We start from the raw sequence: 19,810 nt of genomic DNA, 5'->3' as shown, positions 1-19,810 counted from the left end.
TCCAACTTGATGTACTGTATTAAGGACACTGAGCTCAACATGCTTTAAATATATATGCTAAGTGAGAAAAATGCCAGATCCGCTTATTCATGCACCAAGGCTGATGCTAAGATCCGCGGTGAATGACAGCTTTGCTATTTTAAAGTACAATGAGACGCTTTCTCATGAGCCCTCTGGGATATAGGCCTATTCTCTCTGCACTAATAAAGCTGTGCTCACTGAGCCATAACCAAACCTTGCCTGAGTCACATCCAAACATTCAGAATCACAATGGACGACTGTGTTAAATTCCTAAACTGACCCTACTCTCAACTCCTACTCCAACAAATCACAGACCCCGTTGAGCTGTGTGCTTCAGCTTCATGATGTATTTATCAGCTTGCTGAACATCCTCAATGTGTTAAGCTGTGAGTTTTTACACTGAAAAAGTGGATTTATTATGCCAATATACAGCTGAGCCAATATAGTTTTATGTGCGCAAACAGGGCACCTGCAGGATCCAGATTCAGGGGTAAATATATTTGTCACAGTTTTACCGAGGTCCTTTGTTTTAAGACTCTTATTTTGAAGATAAACTCATTCTGTTTCTTTTTTCCTGTGCTTTCAGTTCTGGTTTTCTAGCTGTGAATTCCAAATGAAAAAATCAGGGCTGCCATATTGAAGTGTTGTTCCAAACTAGTGCTCAAAACTGGCCACTTTCAGGGGTCCTTTAGAATAAAGGATGAGGGAAGTTGTTTGGTGTCACACATTGCACTCAATTTGGATGGGCTCATCCCAGGGGGGAACAGCTGTTTGAATCCCAAAACTTTACATTCATAATAACATGTTACTAAACGGTCTGTCTCTAAAAGTGAGAGTGACGTGTCTGTCAACCCCCCGCCCCCTTGGTTGCTACGCCCCTGGCTCATCCCCATTCTCTAATCCAGGGGTGCCCAAACTTGGTCCTGGAGGGCCAGGTACTGGAGAGTTTAGCTCCAACCGGACCAGGAGCCCTGCTGCTTTCTGGTGATTTGAAGTGTTATCCTCATTTGTAAATCACATCTACTACTACTCCTTCTACTTCTTAGGTTACACATCATGTGTGTGTACACGAGTGAATGGTGTGGTAATGATAATGGATTGGCATGTCTCTGATGTCAGCACGCACATATGCTGGAGTGGCAGTCCTGTGGAACCTCTATTGACATATTGTGCAGTCCTGTGCATCAGCCAGACACCATCAATAGGGGAAGATAATGGGGCCAATTTTGTGGGTAAACACCTGTTCGCCATCAGGGACAAATTGTATAGGACAAAAGCAGCATTGGCAACTGAAAGGACAGAGCTTGATCTCACAAAGGGAGGGGTGCCATAATGGCTAGGGGGAGGTTAGGGTTATGTCAAGGCCACTGAGTGGGCTTGACACAATCTACAATGGCCTGATACAAGATTTCTACAAAGAAACTTGTCTTAGAAGGACCTAATTTGATAGAATTGACTCGTATAAACTTACAAATTGCAGTTGGTAAAACTGCACTGTCACAGCGATGTGACATTCAGTGACCCAGGATTCCAATTATAGCTCATCCTAAACTTACATCAGTCCCCTCATTATGCAGCTCAGCCGCAGACCCTTGAATGCTTTCCAAATCATGTCTGCACAGAAGGATGCAAACGCTAGATTTGTTATGGCACCACTCTGTGCCTTCACCTTTCTTTCCCCTAACTTTACTCTTAATAAACATTCCTCAGGGTAACTTCCACCTTCAAAATGTTGTTTGTGCCTCATCTTTCAACGCAGACTTATTCCCTCACACCCTGTGCAAGCAGCATGAGTTAGTGTAAACTGATATGGAAACATTCACTGAGCTCCTGAGCTTTAATGGAGGACGTTTCCGACTGTGATCAGTAGCGGTTGTTTGACACATTAATATGCTTGAGAGCTTTGGGACGTGGAAAAAAAGGCTGCTGGTGGAAACAAACATTGCTTAATCCTTTCAGTTTATTTTCATCAACTTATTTTCATGTACTTAACATCTGTGCTGTTCGAAGCCTGAATGCATTTTTATAGCTTCTGTGAAACTTTAAGATGTTTTAGTCAATGTTTAGTAACTTCAAATGCATTTGACCTTGCACAGACTTCAAGGACAGTACAATGTCTTAAGCCAGGGGTGTCCAAACACGACCCTGGAGGGCCGGTGTCCTGCATATTTGTGTTCTAACCCCAATTTATACACCTGAACCAGTTAATCAAACTCTTTCTAGGTATACTAGAAACTTCCAGGTGTGTTGAAGGTAGTTGGAACTAAACTATACAGGACACCAGTCCTCCAGGACCGAGTTTGGACACCCCTACCTTAAGCAGTACACAATACACAAATTGTTCTTAACTATTGTAATGATCAGACCTCTTCACTAAAAATGTGTTTTTTACATAGACATAGTCTTTTTTTTTAAATGTAACTGGAAGGAAACCAAAGGAAACAAAACAACACATAAACTGACCTGTCTGTAGATTAAAATGAAACAGCAAAACATGCCAACAAAGCCATTATAGGCCTATAAATCAAAGAAACTGAGTACCGATAAACACATGGCGAGAAACTAAACCAGACACAGGTGAACATAATCATTGAGCTAATGTATAATCACAGAAACAAACCGGAAATTTGACAACAAGCACTAACATAAAGTCCCAACAAAGACTTCCTTTGCTTACTAAAACAAATTAAAGAGGGGTCCGTTAGTTGTACATTACCCAATTATATGGATTTGATTATTGAAGATGATTCAGGATTATTTCTATTTTTTAAAGCACATCCAGGAGTTGTCATGTCAACATGTCTGTGAACTCAAACCTGCTTGAACTCGGGCTTATTTCATATAAACAGGATTAGTCGTAATTTCAAATAAAGGTGATACTGAAAGTCTCTACCTACTACTGATACTTTTCTAAAGATTAATGTGTTAAACTGGGGAAAATAACTATATTGGAAAATACATATTTTTAAATCAAATCTGAATTTTGAAAAGGGCAACGCAGTGGCGCAGAAGGTAGTGCTGTCGCCTCACAGCAAGAAGGTCTCTGGTTCGAGCCTTGGCTGGGTCAGTTGGCGTTTCTGTGTGGAGTTTGCATGTTCTCCCTGCGTTCGCGTGGGTTTCCTCCGGGTGCTCCGGTTTCTCCCACAGTCCAAAGACATGCGGTACAGGTGAATTGGGAAGGCTAAAGTGTCCATAGTGTATGAGTGTAAGTGAATGTGTATGGTTGTTTCCTAGAGATGGGTTGCGGCTGGAAGGGAATCCTCTGCTTAAAACATATGCTGGATAAGTTGGTGGTTCATTCCGCTGTGGCGACCCCGGATTAATAAAAGGACTAAGCCAAAAAGAAAATGAATGAATGAATTTTGAAAAATGATTTAAAGGTGTTCTGTAATCTACACTATGAAATAAAATGTAACTGATGTGGGTACAAAGGGAACATTTTTGGACTTTTTACTAAGTAACACTCTTGATACTGACATATATACATATATATATATATATATATATATATATATATATATATATATATATATATATATATATATATATATATATACACACACAATACTGATATGATCCTTTAATTAGTTACAAACGGCCACTCTGAAACGTAATGCCACATCTATAGTACAATTTCTTAGAGTGTATAATAATAAACATTGCCAATATTCTCATTGAGATATTCCTTTGTTAAGGAATAAGGTCACACTTTATTTTAATAGTCCAGTTGTTGAATTTAAGTTAAGTTGCATCTACATGTCAACTAAGTCTCATTAGATAATAAGTAGACTGTTAGGTTGGGGTAAGGGTTGGGGTTGTTGTTGTTGACATGTAGTTGCAAGGTTTCTTATAGTCAGTTAAATGTCTGTTTGAAGGAGCAGTATCAACAGATAATAAGCAGACAGTCTACTAATACTCAAATGGACTATCAAAATAAAATGTTACCAGAAATAATAATATAAGTCACAGTACTCATGAACAGGCAACAACTTTGCATTTTTTTGCATTACCATTTTGCATTTTTGTGCATATTTTTTAAATAACCAGTAATGCCACGAGATTAAGGAACTTTAATGATAGATCTGTCCTTTACAACAACAAGAACATACAAAAATCTCATATCAATTCATCCAAATATTTTGGAGATCAGTTATCATAATTAAAGGATCCAGGATCTGCCAAACCATTTTAGATTGTACAGTACAACGAACAAACCGCAGATGTCAGAGACAGCCTAACCTAAAATTAAAATCTAATTGTTCCAGCCCAGGTTAACTGGAAATACCTGGACGTTGCAGAATGCAATATTTGGCACCTATTTTCCAAAGTGAAATGTCCAGTAAATGGAGATAAAACAGCAAAAAAGCTATTGCCTGAAAGAGATTAATGTGAATCTGTGAAGTTCCATTACCTTGCGTGACAGTTTTAAAATGAAATGTCCTTTGAGTTGTAATAAAGGTTAAACCCGTTCAAAAATAATGCACCGGATATACTGAACCCAACCCTAAACAAAACCTATATTGTAAAAAACAATGGCGCAATAAAAAAGACATTTTCTAAAGCAACCATGCCATTTTATTTCATAACTACAAGTCTTTGAGCTGATTTATTGTAAGTCCAAAAGTATTAGCTTGCAAGTCATGACACGGTAAAAGTCTTTTGAGGTCACAACATATTATTGTGCAAGGATCCGCACAAAAATACATTTATATAAATTGGTAATCTGCCCCACTAATCATAATCTGTGTGAAAAGGAATAAGAGTTGTTGGAGTGTTTCTAGCCTATAGGTTCATTTCAGCTGAACAATACAGTGAATTTTATGTATGGGTGCATATGTTATAGTTAATTACAAATCTGTGGGCAGAGCCATGTAATTTTACTGAACCAGAGTTGAAGTAATCAGAGTTTCTCAGAGTTTCCTTGCTCATTCTTAGAAGTAAAGGTACAAAACGTGTCACTGAGGTGGTAACCTTTCAAAATAGGCTGTTTTGTACCTTACAGGTGCATATTGGAGCCTTAAAGGTGTAACTATGTGCATTTAGGGTACTTTTTTGTACCTTAAAGTTCCTATGAGGTACATATTTGTAACTTTTAGCTATTAATATACCTTTAAGGCATTCTCAAAGTCTCAGTTCAGAAGTGCAAATCTGAATTTTCATCAGCGTTAAAAGTCTGGAAAGATTGGTTATTACCTCTGATCTATAATATGGAACTGGAGCAGCGGTCTTAGGAGAGAATTCCAGACTTCCCTCTCCCCAGACACTTCCTCCTGCTCCTGCGCCAAGAGACATAGTCCCTCCAGTGTGTCCTGGATCTTCCCCAAGGCCTCCTCCCAGTGGGACATGCCTGAAACACCTCCCTAGGTAGGCATCCAGGAGCCATCCAAAGAGATACCCGAGCCACCTCAGCTGACTTCTCTCGATGCAGAGGAGCAGCGGCTCTACTCTGAGCTCCTCCCGGGTGACAAAGCTCCTCGCTCTATCTATAAGGGTGCGCCCTGCCACCTTGTGAAGAAAACTCATTTTGGCCGCTTGTATCCAAGATCTTGTCCTTTCGGTCATGACCCAAAGCTCACAACCATAGGTGAGAGTAGGAACATAGATTGACCGGTAAATCAAGAGCTTACTCCGACATTGCTGCCGCTGCAATTATCCGCCTGTCAATCTCACGTTCCATCCTTCCCTCACTCATGAACAAAACCCCAAGATACTTGAACTCCTTCACCTGGGATAAGGACTCTTCTCCAACCTGGAGAAGGCAAACCACCTTTTTTCCAGTGAAGCACCATTGCCTCGGACTTGGAGGTGCTGATTCTCATCCCAGCCGCTTCACACTGCGCAAACCACCCTACTGCATGCTGAAGGTCCATGTTTGACAAAGCCAACATAAAACCAACATCGTCTGCGAACAACAAAGATGAAATCCTGTGGTTCCTGAACTGGACCCCCTCCAGCCCAAGGCTGCGCTTTGAAATTCTGTCCATAAAAATTATGATTAGTCATGACATCCTTAAAAGCAAAGCCACCGCAGCCAGATTGGTATGTCATACTAGGGCTGCATGATTAATCGAAAAACTCACGATCTCGATTCGACCATACACACAATCCTAATTCAGCTTTTTCTATGATTCAGCCAATTATATTTTTAAGGTCAGGAGAGAATAAAAGAACTCTTCACATCAACATTGACACCTTCAAGTGAAGTTTCATAAACTAATTTCGAGAGGAGCACGTGATATGATTGAGCACGTCTGGGCACTCATCTGTAATCAGTAATAATCCAATCAGAGTGATCCTAGTTTACTATAAATGGATCATTTTCTCCTTACTGTCTCTTCGTTTGGAAGAATCCCCCCTTCCACCCCATCTCCTCCTTATCCTTCCTTTTCTAAAGAGGGAGCTCTCGAGATCTCCTTGATCTCGGATCTCCTGATATGTTTATCGACCGGGCGGGAGCCCTGAGCTCAAATATCTCCGAGCTCAGGGTTCTCTCCCGGGACAACATGCCAAACCTGCTTTATACGCCAAGCATATCTAAGTGGGAACTCTTGAAATGGCGTTAAAAGTGTCACATACTGTATTTATAAGGTATAATTCACCCAAAATTGTCATTTCTGTCTTCATGTAATGATGTATTCGCGGCCGCCAAATCGCACGTGAGCTGACGCACTGTTTGTTTACTGCCGAGAATACGCGCGTGCACGCAAATGGTGCCTTCTTTAGTGAACACAACCTGCATATGCTGTGAATAACAGGTAATAAAGTTGTAAATAACGTTCAGTTTGTTGCACAGAGTGATCGTTTGAGGGCCGAGCGGGAGGTTTGATTAGCATGTATGCGTTTTTTTCTCACAGTGACCGCAGCCATGAGCCGCACTCGGAAGTTAAAGTGAAACCTGTGCGCACATCATTTAAACGATCATAACGCATTTTAGAGTTATGATTACGACAAGCATTTGATGTGTTTTTTATTTTATAGCGAACACAAAGTGTTGTGCATGAAAATAAATGTTTACCGTGTCAGCATAACAACTGTAGCCTATATATAATGGAATTATAACGTCTTATAATGTTGCCAATGACAGATGACAAGCACATGTCTTAAACAAAATAAATCAACTTCAGAATTATGAATAGTTATATTCTGATCTCATCACAGGACATTTTGAAAGTCTGTTCAAGTCCACCATGATACAAAATTTAGCATTTTAAGCAACAGTAGACCTACACATAGGCCTAATATTATTATTGTTGTTTTACCATACTGTATGTTTGAGAATAAACAATAATAATAGGCAAATCATATTAACCTTTATTTTACGTTTACAGAATCGTGAGAAAGAATCGTGATCTTGATTTAAAGCAAAAAAAAATCGTGATTCACATTTTTGCCAGAATTGTGCAGCCCTGGCATTATATTAAATTGTTTTATTATTGTGGCGACGCAGTGGAGCAGTAGGTAGTGCTGTCGCCTCACAGCAAGAAGGTCGCTGGTTCGAGCCTCAGCTGGGTCAGTTGCCGTTTTTGTGTGGAGTTTGCATGTTCTCCCTGCGTTTGCGAGGGTTTCCTCCGGGTTCTCGGGTGCCGCAGCCAAAGACATGTGGTACAGGTGAATTGGGTAGGCTAAATTGTCCGTAGTGTATGTGTGTGTGAATAAGTGTGTATGTGTTTCCCAGTGATGGGTTGCAGCTGGAAGGGCATCCGCTGCATAAAACAAATGCTGGATAAGTTGGCGGTTCATTCTGCTGTGGCGACTCCAGATTAATAAAGGGACTAAGCCGACAAGAAAATGAATGTTTTATTATTGTATAGTTTTAATGAACAAAAACACTACCTAACAAGACACCCACTTGCATCTGAAACCTCCATACTGTCTGACTTAAACAAATGTTCTAAACATGAAATTATTTTCTATTTTGAATCGAAAAAGCATTTCTGCTATCAAAAAAAGCTCTAATATTGAGAAGAGGATCTAGAACAGGGGTGACCAAACTTGGTCCTGAAGGGCCGGTGCCTTGCAGAGCTTAGCTCAGGGATGGGCAAACGCGATCCTGGAGGGCCGGTGTCCCTGCATAGTTTTGCTCCAGCCCTAATCAAACACACCTGCTTGTAGCTTTCTAGTGATCTTAAAGACACTAATTAGGGTGTTCAGGTGTGTTTGATTAGTGTTGGAGCAAAACTCTGCAGGGACACCGGCCCTCGAGGATCAAGTTTGCCCATGCCTGGCTTAGCTCCAACCCCAATTAGACCAACCTGCACTAGCTAATCAAGCTTTTACTAGGTGTACTAGAAACTTTCTGGCAGGTGGGTTAGAGCTAAACTCTGCAGGACACCGGCCCTCCAGGACTGATTTTGGGCTTTTATAGAACAATGAACACTCTCAGTCATCTCAGTCTGCCTGATCTTTATGTAGAAATTGGTTATATGAATTAATCTCAGAACGTTTACATGTAAGTCCTGCTGATTTCCTATAAGTTTTGCTGACAGATCATTAATAAAATTGATGCATTGTTGCTGGAAATGTTCAAGATGTTCATGAATGAATGATGAATGTGTGACCGGCTGTTATTCTGAGGCCATTTCTACATCCTTAAACATGATGCAGCACAAAACGTGATTGGTTGATTAACCTGCCAGTCAGATAGCATCATGTAGCAATGGTATTCAAATTAACCAAAGTTTTCATCAGTCTAAGGTCTGGCTACCCAAAACTACCACCTCAGTGACAGTTATTTCCAAGAGTGCTCTTTCTCCCAGTATTAATGCTCAGTAACACATGACCTCTGAAGATGGCAAGCTCGTGTCTCCTGCTCCTGTTAGCGGTTAGCGTGATGGAATCTTTCTACCCTCTCCTCCGGGACTCTACCGGCAGATTCATTAACACATTAACACAGAGTCTGATTTAAATGGAGCTGCTCTCGTGGGGCAGAATCTATTAGAGCAGACAACCTCTGTCACATCTCCTCAGCGTCTCATCGGGCTCTCATGACTCCTGACAGCTCTGGGAAAAAAGCAAAGTGGCCTCCAGTAATGTAACAACACTTTAACTCAGCGAATCTACGCGGCAGCCATACACTTATGCAAAGGAGCAGCGTTGACAGGCCTTTTCCGTTTTTCAGAAGACTATCAGCCTAAAAAACCTAGTCGCAGCTTCGCTTCATTTCACTCTGGCTAAAAACAAATTGTTGTTCGGAACAGCCGGCCTCGTTTTAACTTGCTTGACTGGGTGTCAGTGGTAAATTTATTGAGTGTTCAAATTAGAGGTTCCAGGCGCTGTTGTGGGGAAGTATGTTTTGTGACACACTTTCTAGGCCTCGAAAAAAAAAAAAAATCAATGGAGGCCAAATTGTAGTGACACACAAAGACAAAAATATCTCTTTACAAGGGCAAATAAAGAATAAAAGCAGCTTGCAAGAAACAAGCTATTTCCTTTCCTCATGAACACTCTAACAGAAGTGAAGTGCTGCTCACATATTGTGAGCTAGAATGCTGTGAAATTGTGATCAGAACTCAAGAAACCTACAGTAGTTTAACTGGCCAATCATATTGAAGGAATGGACCAATGTGACAGTAAATGATAGTTATGTATTTGAATGTTTAGATTTTTATAAATGGATGGCTGGCACATTAACATTTTAAGACCACAAATTGTGTTGCATGGGTATATATATATATATATATATATATATATATATATATATATATATATATATATAGATAGATAGATAGATAGATAGATAGATAGATAGATAGATAGATAGATAGATAGATATACATTTTATTTGTTTGTTTTTTACCTAAAATGCTTTGTATAGGTCAAAAATACAGTTTTTTATGCCAAAATAAATAAGAATATTAAGTTAAACCATGTTCTATGAAGATTTTTTGTAAAGTTCCAACTATAAATTTATCAAAATTCAATCTTTTATTAGTAATGCAGTAATGTGCATTCAACTTCAAAGACAATTTTCACAATATTTTATTTTAACCTTCAGTTTTCAAATAGTTGTATCTCGACCAAATGTTCTCCAATCTTAACAAACAACACTTTAAATTGAAGGCTTATTTATTCAGCTTTCTCGTTTTAAAAAAAAGACAATTATGACTGGTTTCAGGGGTGGCACGGTGGCTCAGTGGTTAGCACTGTCTCCTCACAGCGAGAGGGTTGCTGTTTCGAGTACCGGCTGGGCCAGAAGGCATGTCAGCTAAGAACAGGAAACTGAGGCTACAACTGGCACAGGCTCACCAATATTGCACAATAGAAGATTGGAAAAACGTTGCCTGGTCTGATCAGTATTTGGCCTCGACAACGTAAAAGCATGGATCCATCTTGCTTTGTATTAACAGTTCAGGCTGGTGATGTTGGTGTAATGGTGTAGGGGACATTTTCTTGGCACACTTTGGGCCCATTATGCTGCGTTCACACCAAATGCGGAAGTGTCAAGCGTGAGTGATTTACACATTTAAATCAATGCAAAGACGTGAATAGACATCCTGTGGCGCATTGCGTGTAAATGAGGCGGTGCGAATGACGCAATTCACGCGAATGAAGTGGAGCGAGTTGAGCGTTTTGCGCGATTAATGCGCGTCGCATGTTTCGCATGAAACACTCGAGTTCAAAAATCTGAACTTCAGCGGACATTCGCACCGCATTAAGCAATTAGGAGCTTGCTCTTGTGGGGTGTGATTATAACGTAGCACCTGTTCTTGGTGTCCCGGGGGGTGGAAATCCTCCTGCCAACACAGACAACAGTTCATCAAACTGGGCTCGGCTCGGCCTGAAAGCCGAGAAAGCTCCATCATCCAGGTACAGTACAGTTGATGAACTCACAGAGCTGGGTGCACCTCTGAAAGGATCTAGTGGACTCAGGCACAGCTCCAAATGAACTGAAGCTGTTTTTCAGTCTTCATAAAGCACATAAACACAGCTATTCTCTCAATAAAACCCATGTTAACCATTTAGCAATGAAGCTCGAGTCACTGGGCAGACAGAAGCCCTGCCCATCTCACGAATCCACGTCTGTTGTGAGGTGAATTTGATGTGCGAATGAATCGAGTAAACTCAAAATGTTCACGCGTCTATTTGCGCATGAATATCGCGATTTATCCGCACTTGCCACGTCGGATGCGAACACGGCATTAGGACCAACTGAGCATCATGTCAACGCCACAGCCTACCTGAGTATTGTTGCTGACCATGTTCATCCCTTTACGACCACAGTGTCTCCATCTTCTGATTAAATTATCAAATGGCCTCCACAGTCATCCGATCTCAATCCAATAGAGCACCTTTAGAATGTGATGAAAGAGTAGTTTCGCATCGTGAATGTGCAGCCGACAAATCTGCAGCAACTGCGTGAGGCTATCATGTTATTATGGACCAAAATCTCCTTGTTGAGTCTATGCCACAAAGGATTAAGGCAAAAAGGGGTCCAACCCTGTACTAGTAAGGTGTACCTATAAAAGTGCCCAGTGAGTGTATATTAGGATTATGAAGTAGAGCACCTTTTTTCCTAGCTTGCAATGAATCATTAAAAAAAACACACACACAAAACATCCTCACTTTCTAGGTTGAAACAATTGACATTGCTTGACTCTCATGTGCTAACAGACATGCAGACAGATGCGTAAAAGTTGAACTTTTTTACAATGGTTAATCGCTTTCTATTATGGAGAGGAGTCATACTGTGGGACTGAAATAATGAAGTTCCACATGAACATTGCAAACTTAATTAATAGAGCAGGAGGTAAAACTCTCCCACAAATGCACATGCTAGGAAATCTTATTTGCTTCCCGGTGGGGTCCTGATGAGCAACATTTCTAAGCAAGAGATTTCCAAATTAGATTTTGGGAGAGGCTCCAGAAGGCTTTATAACTTGGCAAAACTTACTTTTTATTATTATTTGCCACCAATTCTTTTTTGGGAAATAGACTGTTACACTTTTCAAGAAGGAGACGATGTCCGTTCTTGTCGCAACACATTATTTCTGTTGAAACACATAGGTAAACACCGTTTTGTTAAGGAGCATGCCTAGATGTGTTTACCTTGCAGCTAACCATATACTGACTACTGCTTCTTTATGCTATGGGCACATAAGAGTCATAAATAATATCATGTCCTATTGTGCAGTTGTTTAGCAAATACATGACACTGCCATATTAATGTTTAAACCACACTCAAAAAGGTTCCAAATTGATTCATAATTAACGTCACAAAATAGACCTAAATGTGTATTGCGATCACTTTCTCACAGCATAAAATAAGGCATAAACAAATTAACCACATTTTTGCATTACAATCTCCTTTCAAGAGTTCACACTTAGCTGATAATCAATAAAGCGTATTTGGCATGCTGTCCCGGGAGAGAGCCCTGAGCTCGTAATATCCTCGAGCCCGGGGCTCCCTCCCGTTAGAAGGGCGAGAGCGGAGTTCGAGCTCAGGTAGGTCTCGAAGACTCCCCTGCTTGTCGCCGCGTGAGAAGTGTAAACTAGGGTTGTTTTTAGTGATAGTTTGATTTAGTCAATTGGCTATAGTTTATGTTTTTGGACGGTGGGAGGAAACCGGGAGACCCGGGGGAAACCCACGCGAACACGGGGAGAACATGTAAACTCCGCACAGAAACTCCAACCAGCCAGATAGGAGGTTGGACCAGCAGTGTTCTTGCTGTGAGGCAACAGTGCTAGCCACGGAGCTAATGAGGAGCCAGCGGTGTTGATCATAAGCACGTGATCCTCTCGAAATTAGTTTTATAAATAAACCACACTTAACTTGTTGACAAGTGAATACAACAACACCTATAGACAAACACCAAATAACTATGTCACATGTCCACATAACTGTTTCATAGATAACTATTTGAAGCTGTATCAATGCACTTTTTAACTTCTGTGAAATATAACTTTACTTCATAAAATATGTTTAAACTGAATCTTCATGTTTATCTGAAAATCTCACAAAATAAAAAACTCTACTGCTGAATCTGACAGAAATTATTATTAACTAACCGCAATTATTATTAACCGCATTTTCTGAATGTCTCTTGTAATGGCTACGGAGACCCGGAAGGGACTCGATGGTGGGGAAAAAAACAGGTGGAAAAAAAATGGATGGGAGAAAAAAAAACAGAGTAATAGGAAGATATTTTTTGCGTTTTGCGAGGGAATGTAAAGATATTTGCAAAACATCAAAAAGATTCACAGGATTGCTAATAATTTTCACTTCAACTGTATTTAAACATTTTAAAACATAAAAATGAAACCCCTAAACATCTCAAACAGTGCTAAAATTTGAAGATCTAAGAAAAAAATGCAAAGGTCAGCCTTGGTTTTCAAGCAGGAATGAAAATCAGAGAAGAGTAACCGGTTTGATAAACAAAGAGATCTTTAAGTACAAAACTGAGGGAGATTAGCAATATATCATTGGGTCAGACTGTACAAGGCTTCATAAACAGATGGCAGAACTTTAAACTCAGCTCTGTAACTAATCGGTTGCCAATAAAGGAAGCGAGAACAGAGATGATTTGCCCTCTTTAGCTGCTGGATTTTGGATTAATTTCAGACATGAAAAAGTGGACCGAGACAAACTCATATGCAAGACACAGCAGTAATTCAACCGGGAAGTGATAAGTGCAGAGATCCCTCTGTGAGAAAAACTCTGTTTAACTCGGCAAACGACCCTGAGATGAAAATCACTTCCTTTAATATCTTCTTATTAAATTATAAATCAAATCAAAGATGACAGCAAAGTTTTTAACTTTGTCACGATCAAGTTTAAAGAAAGAGTACAATTGCAAGGACCTCAGTTTTTATCCTCACCAGGACTGATGGAATTTTCAGACATTCATAATTTAAGTTCCTCAAGGCAAGACATGAAATTACAGGCAGAACAACAATCATTTGATCTGACAGGAAGGTAAACTTGAGTATCCTTAACATTACAATAACAAACAAGACTTTTTGTAAAATACAGAGCCTAGAAGTGTATACAAAGTAAAAAAAAACAGCAGGGGACCCAAAATAGAGCCTTGTGGGACACCACAAAAAAGACTTGTGATTTCCAGTGCTGATTAAAAAGTTCTTAAACTAAGATATGAGTTACAACAAGACACATACTTAAAATATTGATATCCAATCAATGCAATGCACTAAAGACAAGATGTTTTGTTTATATCATAATTTATGTGACGTAAAACATTGATAATAAAGAACAGCATGGATGTTATAAAGCATTCACAGTTATGAATGTGCAATTGCTTATAATGTGCACAAGTGTCTGGATGATGTGGTGGTTTGATACATATGGTGGCTTGAGAAAGCCAGCACACTGTTATACTACATAACTTCTTCTTCTGAGACTAATTTCTATATGCATTTCTTCACTGTCATAAATATTTCGTGCGTAAATAAAATTCACGCATCTGTAATTATAAAAAAGTAAAGGAAAACGGAACGTACTTGTAATTTCACGAGGGTACAATTCCAAAATCTACGATTAGAACAGACATAGATACGACATTTTCTTTGTCTGTTTGTATATGACTGCTAAATTTACGATGGGTGTACTTTACAAACACGAATTACAGTTTAATCACGGACACGACAACCTGATTACGAGTACGAATCAAAAAGCGACATTCCACTGTCAAAATTACATCACCTCTGTCGCAGGCATTAATAAACACGCGAGAGCCATCGATCACAATGGTGCACTTGCTGGGCACTTGAGCTCCCACACACCATCTCAGGTAGGATTTTTTTATTCGCTCTTGAGAAATGTTCGTCATGAGCTGTTATAAAGGTCGATAATGAGGTCCGTTTTCGCTGTGTTTCTTGGACATTTTTTTTTACAGAATCAAAATTAAGCACGCTCCGAGAATAGTGAGCTAGCATAATGTAAGTTAACGTTACAGGCAGAAAGCGCAGAATTTCTCAGTGAATCACTTAACAGTGTTTAACTGTAACATGACGGGAATAACAAAAATCTTACCTGAGGTGTGTGGGAGCTCGAGTGCCCAGCAAGTGCATCGTTGTGATCGATGGCTCTCGCGTGTTTATTAATGCCTGCGACAGCGGTGATGTAATTTTGACAGTGGAATGTCGCTTTTTGATTCGTACTCGTAATCAGGTTGTCATGTCCATGATGAAATTGTATTCGTGTTTGTAAAGTACACCTATCGTAAATTTATCAGTCATATACAAACAAACAAAGAAAATGTCGTATCTGTGTCTGTTCTAATCGGAGATTTCGGAATTGTTCCCACGTAAATTACGAATACGTTCCGTTTTCCTTTACGTTTGTATAATTACAGATGCGTTAATTTTATTTACGCACAAAATATTTATGACAGCGATTTTTTTCCATACATTTGTAGCTGCAGTTATAAACTGCTTACTAACGTTTATTAATGTAGAGTTAATGCTTAACAGATAATGAATTCACTAGATGCTAATGCGTAATAAATAATTCATAGTGTGTAGTTATTATAAACTGTTACCCAAACGTCTTTAAAACTACTTCGAACTTTCAGGCTAGGCTTTCTCAAGCCACCATAACCTTTGTCTACGAACTTTTCTAGTTTCAATTCTGATCTGAAAAAGGTGCCAACAGGACTGAGCATGCGGTACAGGTGAATTGGGGAAGCTAAATTGTCTGTAGTGTATGAGTGTGAATGAGTGTGTATGGATGTTTCCCAGAGATGGGTTGCAGCCGGAAGGGCATCCGCTGCGTAAAACATGTGCTGGATAAGTTGGCGGTTCATTCCGCTGTGGCGACCCCGGAATAATAAAGGGACTAAGCCGAAAAAAAGTAAATGAATGAATAAATAATTTAACTTCCTCAAGGCAAGACATGAAATTACAGGCAGAACAACAATCATTTGACCTGACAGGAAGGCAAACTTGTGTATTAGTAACATCACAATGACAAACAAATATTCTAACATACATAACTGGCTCATCTATGGCTTAACCTCCGGGTGCTCCGGGTTCCCCCACAGTCCAAAGACACGCGCTGTAGGGGAATTGGGTAAAACAAAATTGGCTGTAGTGTATGAGTGCGTGTGTGAATGAGAGAGTGTTTCCCAGTACTGGGTTTCAGCTGAACGGGCACCCGCTACATAAAACATATATTAAAATAGTTGGCGGTTCATTCTGCTGTGGCGACCTCTGATAAATAAGGAAACAAGCCGAAGAAAAATGAATGAATGTAATCGCAATGCACAAACATAGACATACAGTACTGTACATAGGATGCATAACACATCACATTACAGACTAATTGAGGTCAGATTAAGTGTGCAACCTCAAGTTATTAACTCATCACTCATATGGAGAAAGGATTTAATTAATGCACTTAAAGAAAACTCAACAAGTGCAGAGGTGACAGTGCTTCAGTGAAAAAAGAAAACATGACTGAGATGGACCTGGAAGGAAAGGCAAAAATATATCTTCAGGCAGAAATGTTGATAATTTGTGGCCATCAGTATGCAGGCAGAGAGACAGACAGCGGATGAGTCCATCACACACTCCAGTGCCCCTTACAGCTCCACAATCAGCACTGTCATGTGGGTTAGTGTTTGTGAGGGGCTGTCAACCTGCCTCGATGCACATCACTGTCTTTCATCTGCATAAAAAAGACAAGGGCAGCACTTCCTGATAATGGGAACGGCATACATTTGACTTCTGGCACCCACTGCAGCAGCACGGCATACAAATGTTTATGGCTTGAACTCTTAGAGATCCTGAGATCTGGATCTATGCACACTCTGCACACTGATCGTGTTGAAGATCACAACAAGATTGGTCGTGTCAAACAAGGTTTGCATCCACTGCTAAATGCTGTAGTTTATCATATGAAGATTAATAGGTGATCCTTAATAAAACAGTAGCTATGTATTACACTAACTGACAAAAGTCTTGTCGTCGATCCCAGTAGTATGAGCAACAAATAATAACTGGACTTCTAGTTGATCATTTAGAAAAGGGGAAGAAGGTCACATCCCAACTGCATCCCAATCATCACAAATACTGCCGAAGACCTACTGGAACCAGCAAGGACCCAAGTTTCTCATGGAAATCAGTCAAGTTTGGTGAAGGAAAAATCATGGTTTGGGGTTACATTCAGTATGGGGTGTGCAAGAGATCTGCAGAGTGGATGGCAACATCAGCAGCCTGAGATATCAAGACATATGTGTTGCCAATTACATTACAAACCACAGGAGAGGGCAAATTCTTCAGCAGGATAGCGCTCCTTCTCATACTTCAGCCTCCACATCAAAGCTCCTGAAAGCAAAGGTCAAGGTGCTCCAGGATTGGACAGCCCAGTTACAAGACATGAACATTATTGAGCATGTCAGGGGTAAAATGAAGGAGGAGGCGTTGAAGATGAAACAAAAGAATCTTGATAAACTCTGGGAGTCCTGCAAGAACGCTTTCTTTGCCATTCCAGATGACTTTATTAATGAGTTATTTGAGTCATTGCAGAGATGTATAGATGCAGTCCTCCAAGCTCATGATGGAGTCAGACACAATATTCATTCTGTTTCCACTGCAGCATGACTTTATATTCTATACTGGACATTATTTCTGTTAAGTGACAAGACTTTTGTCTAAGCAAAGTCAGACTGTACTGTCCTAATGAAATCATTAAAATCACGGCATGATCATATTTTATTCTGGTAAAATAAGCGTAATCTAGAGGCCTTTGCCTTTCATATTAGCCACTTCTGATACCAAATGATCAACTAGAAGTCAAGTTATTATTTGTGGTTCCTAAAACTTAAATAAGAGACAAGACTTTTGTCAGGTATTGATTTTGTGATTCCACTTTACTATGTACTTGCAGCAAAACAATAAATACAATGTACTTACTGTGTTCATAATGTATTGCAGAACCTTTGTGGTGCTCGAGGTGGGAAACAAGTAAGGATAGAGACAGGTTTGGTTGTATGTGTAGGTTTAAGAGTGGGCTAAGGTGGAAGGGATGTTCAACAGTGTAATTACAGAAATGAATTACAGATTTAAGTTTATGCAGGTATTTAATCAATCATAAGTAAAATGTAAAACACTTTTACACAAAGAGTACATTGTAACAAATGATTAATTTCAGCGTACGTATAAGTTAAGGCCACTTAATATACAATATGTGACCCGACTACAAAATCAGTCTTAAGTTGCGCAGGCATATTTGTAGGACTAGCCAAAAATACATTGTATGAGTTGAAATAATTTCTTTTCTTTTTGCCAAATATTTTTATATAGTGAGTAAAGATCACTACCCAGGCTCATTCGGGAAACTTACCCCTACATATATTTCTGGAGAGCGCCAAATATGTCAAAGGAGCTACTTTTTTTGCAGTTTTTCTTTTCACAAATCCACCAGAGGCCGCTGTGTATGCTTTTTGAGATCTCAAATTTCTTGCTCTTCTCACGTAAATTCACCAGAGGCCGCTGTCGACTAACTGCATGACTGACTGAGTGATTGAATGACTGACTGACTGACAGATCGACTGACCCACCCTCCTCCTTTCCTAAACCCAGTGCTTAATTTGTAAATTGTGAGGTTCCGGAAAAGATCGGGGTAACAGATCTGGCATGTTACCAGAGGAGGGAGATGTGTTGGGGACGAAAGTTAAAAGGCGAGGGGGGGAGGGTGGTTGGGCAGATGTGGGAAGAGTTCATGGGTGGGCAGGAGCTGGGGTTGGTGTCATGGATGTAAGTGAAGTGTGGGGGGGCGTTGGGCATTTTGGGGGGGATGGGGGGGGGGGGGGGGGGGGGGCATGGAGAAAGTGAAGAGGGCTGGGGTGTCGCGGAAGAAAGTAAAGAGCGGGGAGGAGGGGGATCTGTAAAATGAGGTGTCGGGATCAGATTTCAGAGGTTCCGGATCCGGCTTGTTCTGGCACAAATTAAGCACTGCCCAAACCCAACCAATAGTGTTTTCAAAAGCACCGATTGACCCACCCACCCAATTCCTTAAGCAATCCAGAATAACAACAGCCCCTGTTTTTTCCCACGTTTTCAGATTTTACCACATTCTCACCTTGTTATTTACTTGTTTATTTCATTTTTTTGCATTCTGTATTTGTTTTACCTGCTTTCTGGAACTGTTCTTTGCCGGACTCAAACCGCGTCGTCATGGTCAACTCCTCTCTGCATCTCAAGTCCTCTGGTGTACATGGTGAGCTAACTGGACAAACTGGTAACAGCGGGAAAGCCATCCAAAATGCACATTTTTAAAGGAGAATAACTGACTTCAGCATTGTTTTTCAGTGTAATATGTTCACTTAGCATGTTTCTTAAATATCTGCAAACATATTATTGCAATGTTATGCTTTCGAAGTGTCAAAAAGCTTAGTCTTTGATTTATTAGGGGTCACCACTGCCGAATGAACAGGTAACTACTCTGGCATATGTTTGTTGTTGCTGATGCCCTTCTAGCTCCAACCTCGTACTAGGAAACACACAGCACATTTAAAGTTATATTATATTACATATGGGCTTCTATTAATTAAATGACATACTATACTCAAAAATGTGTTGATTCCTATTTTTATGATTTTACTCTACCCCTTGATTGAATAATGAATGGTTTATTTCTCCAGGAGTCACACTTTACATGAACAAAAACCTCAAAACATTATGCAATTCTGAGTGTGCCTCATACAGGTGAGTGGGCTTGACAAACCACCCGTAGAGAAAACACACTTTCATCATTCTGACACTTTAACACCACAACACTTGCACCAGTTTTGAAACAGACAGTTTTTTACAATCACTCCATATCTCTAAGGGA

The sequence above is a fragment of the Danio aesculapii genome, chromosome 3 (assembly GCF_903798145.1).
Source record: "Danio aesculapii chromosome 3, fDanAes4.1, whole genome shotgun sequence".
Classification (NCBI taxonomy): domain Eukaryota; kingdom Metazoa; phylum Chordata; class Actinopteri; order Cypriniformes; family Danionidae; genus Danio; species Danio aesculapii.
The sequence above is the reverse complement of the archived record's forward strand: the minus strand, read 5'-3'. Positions refer to the sequence as shown.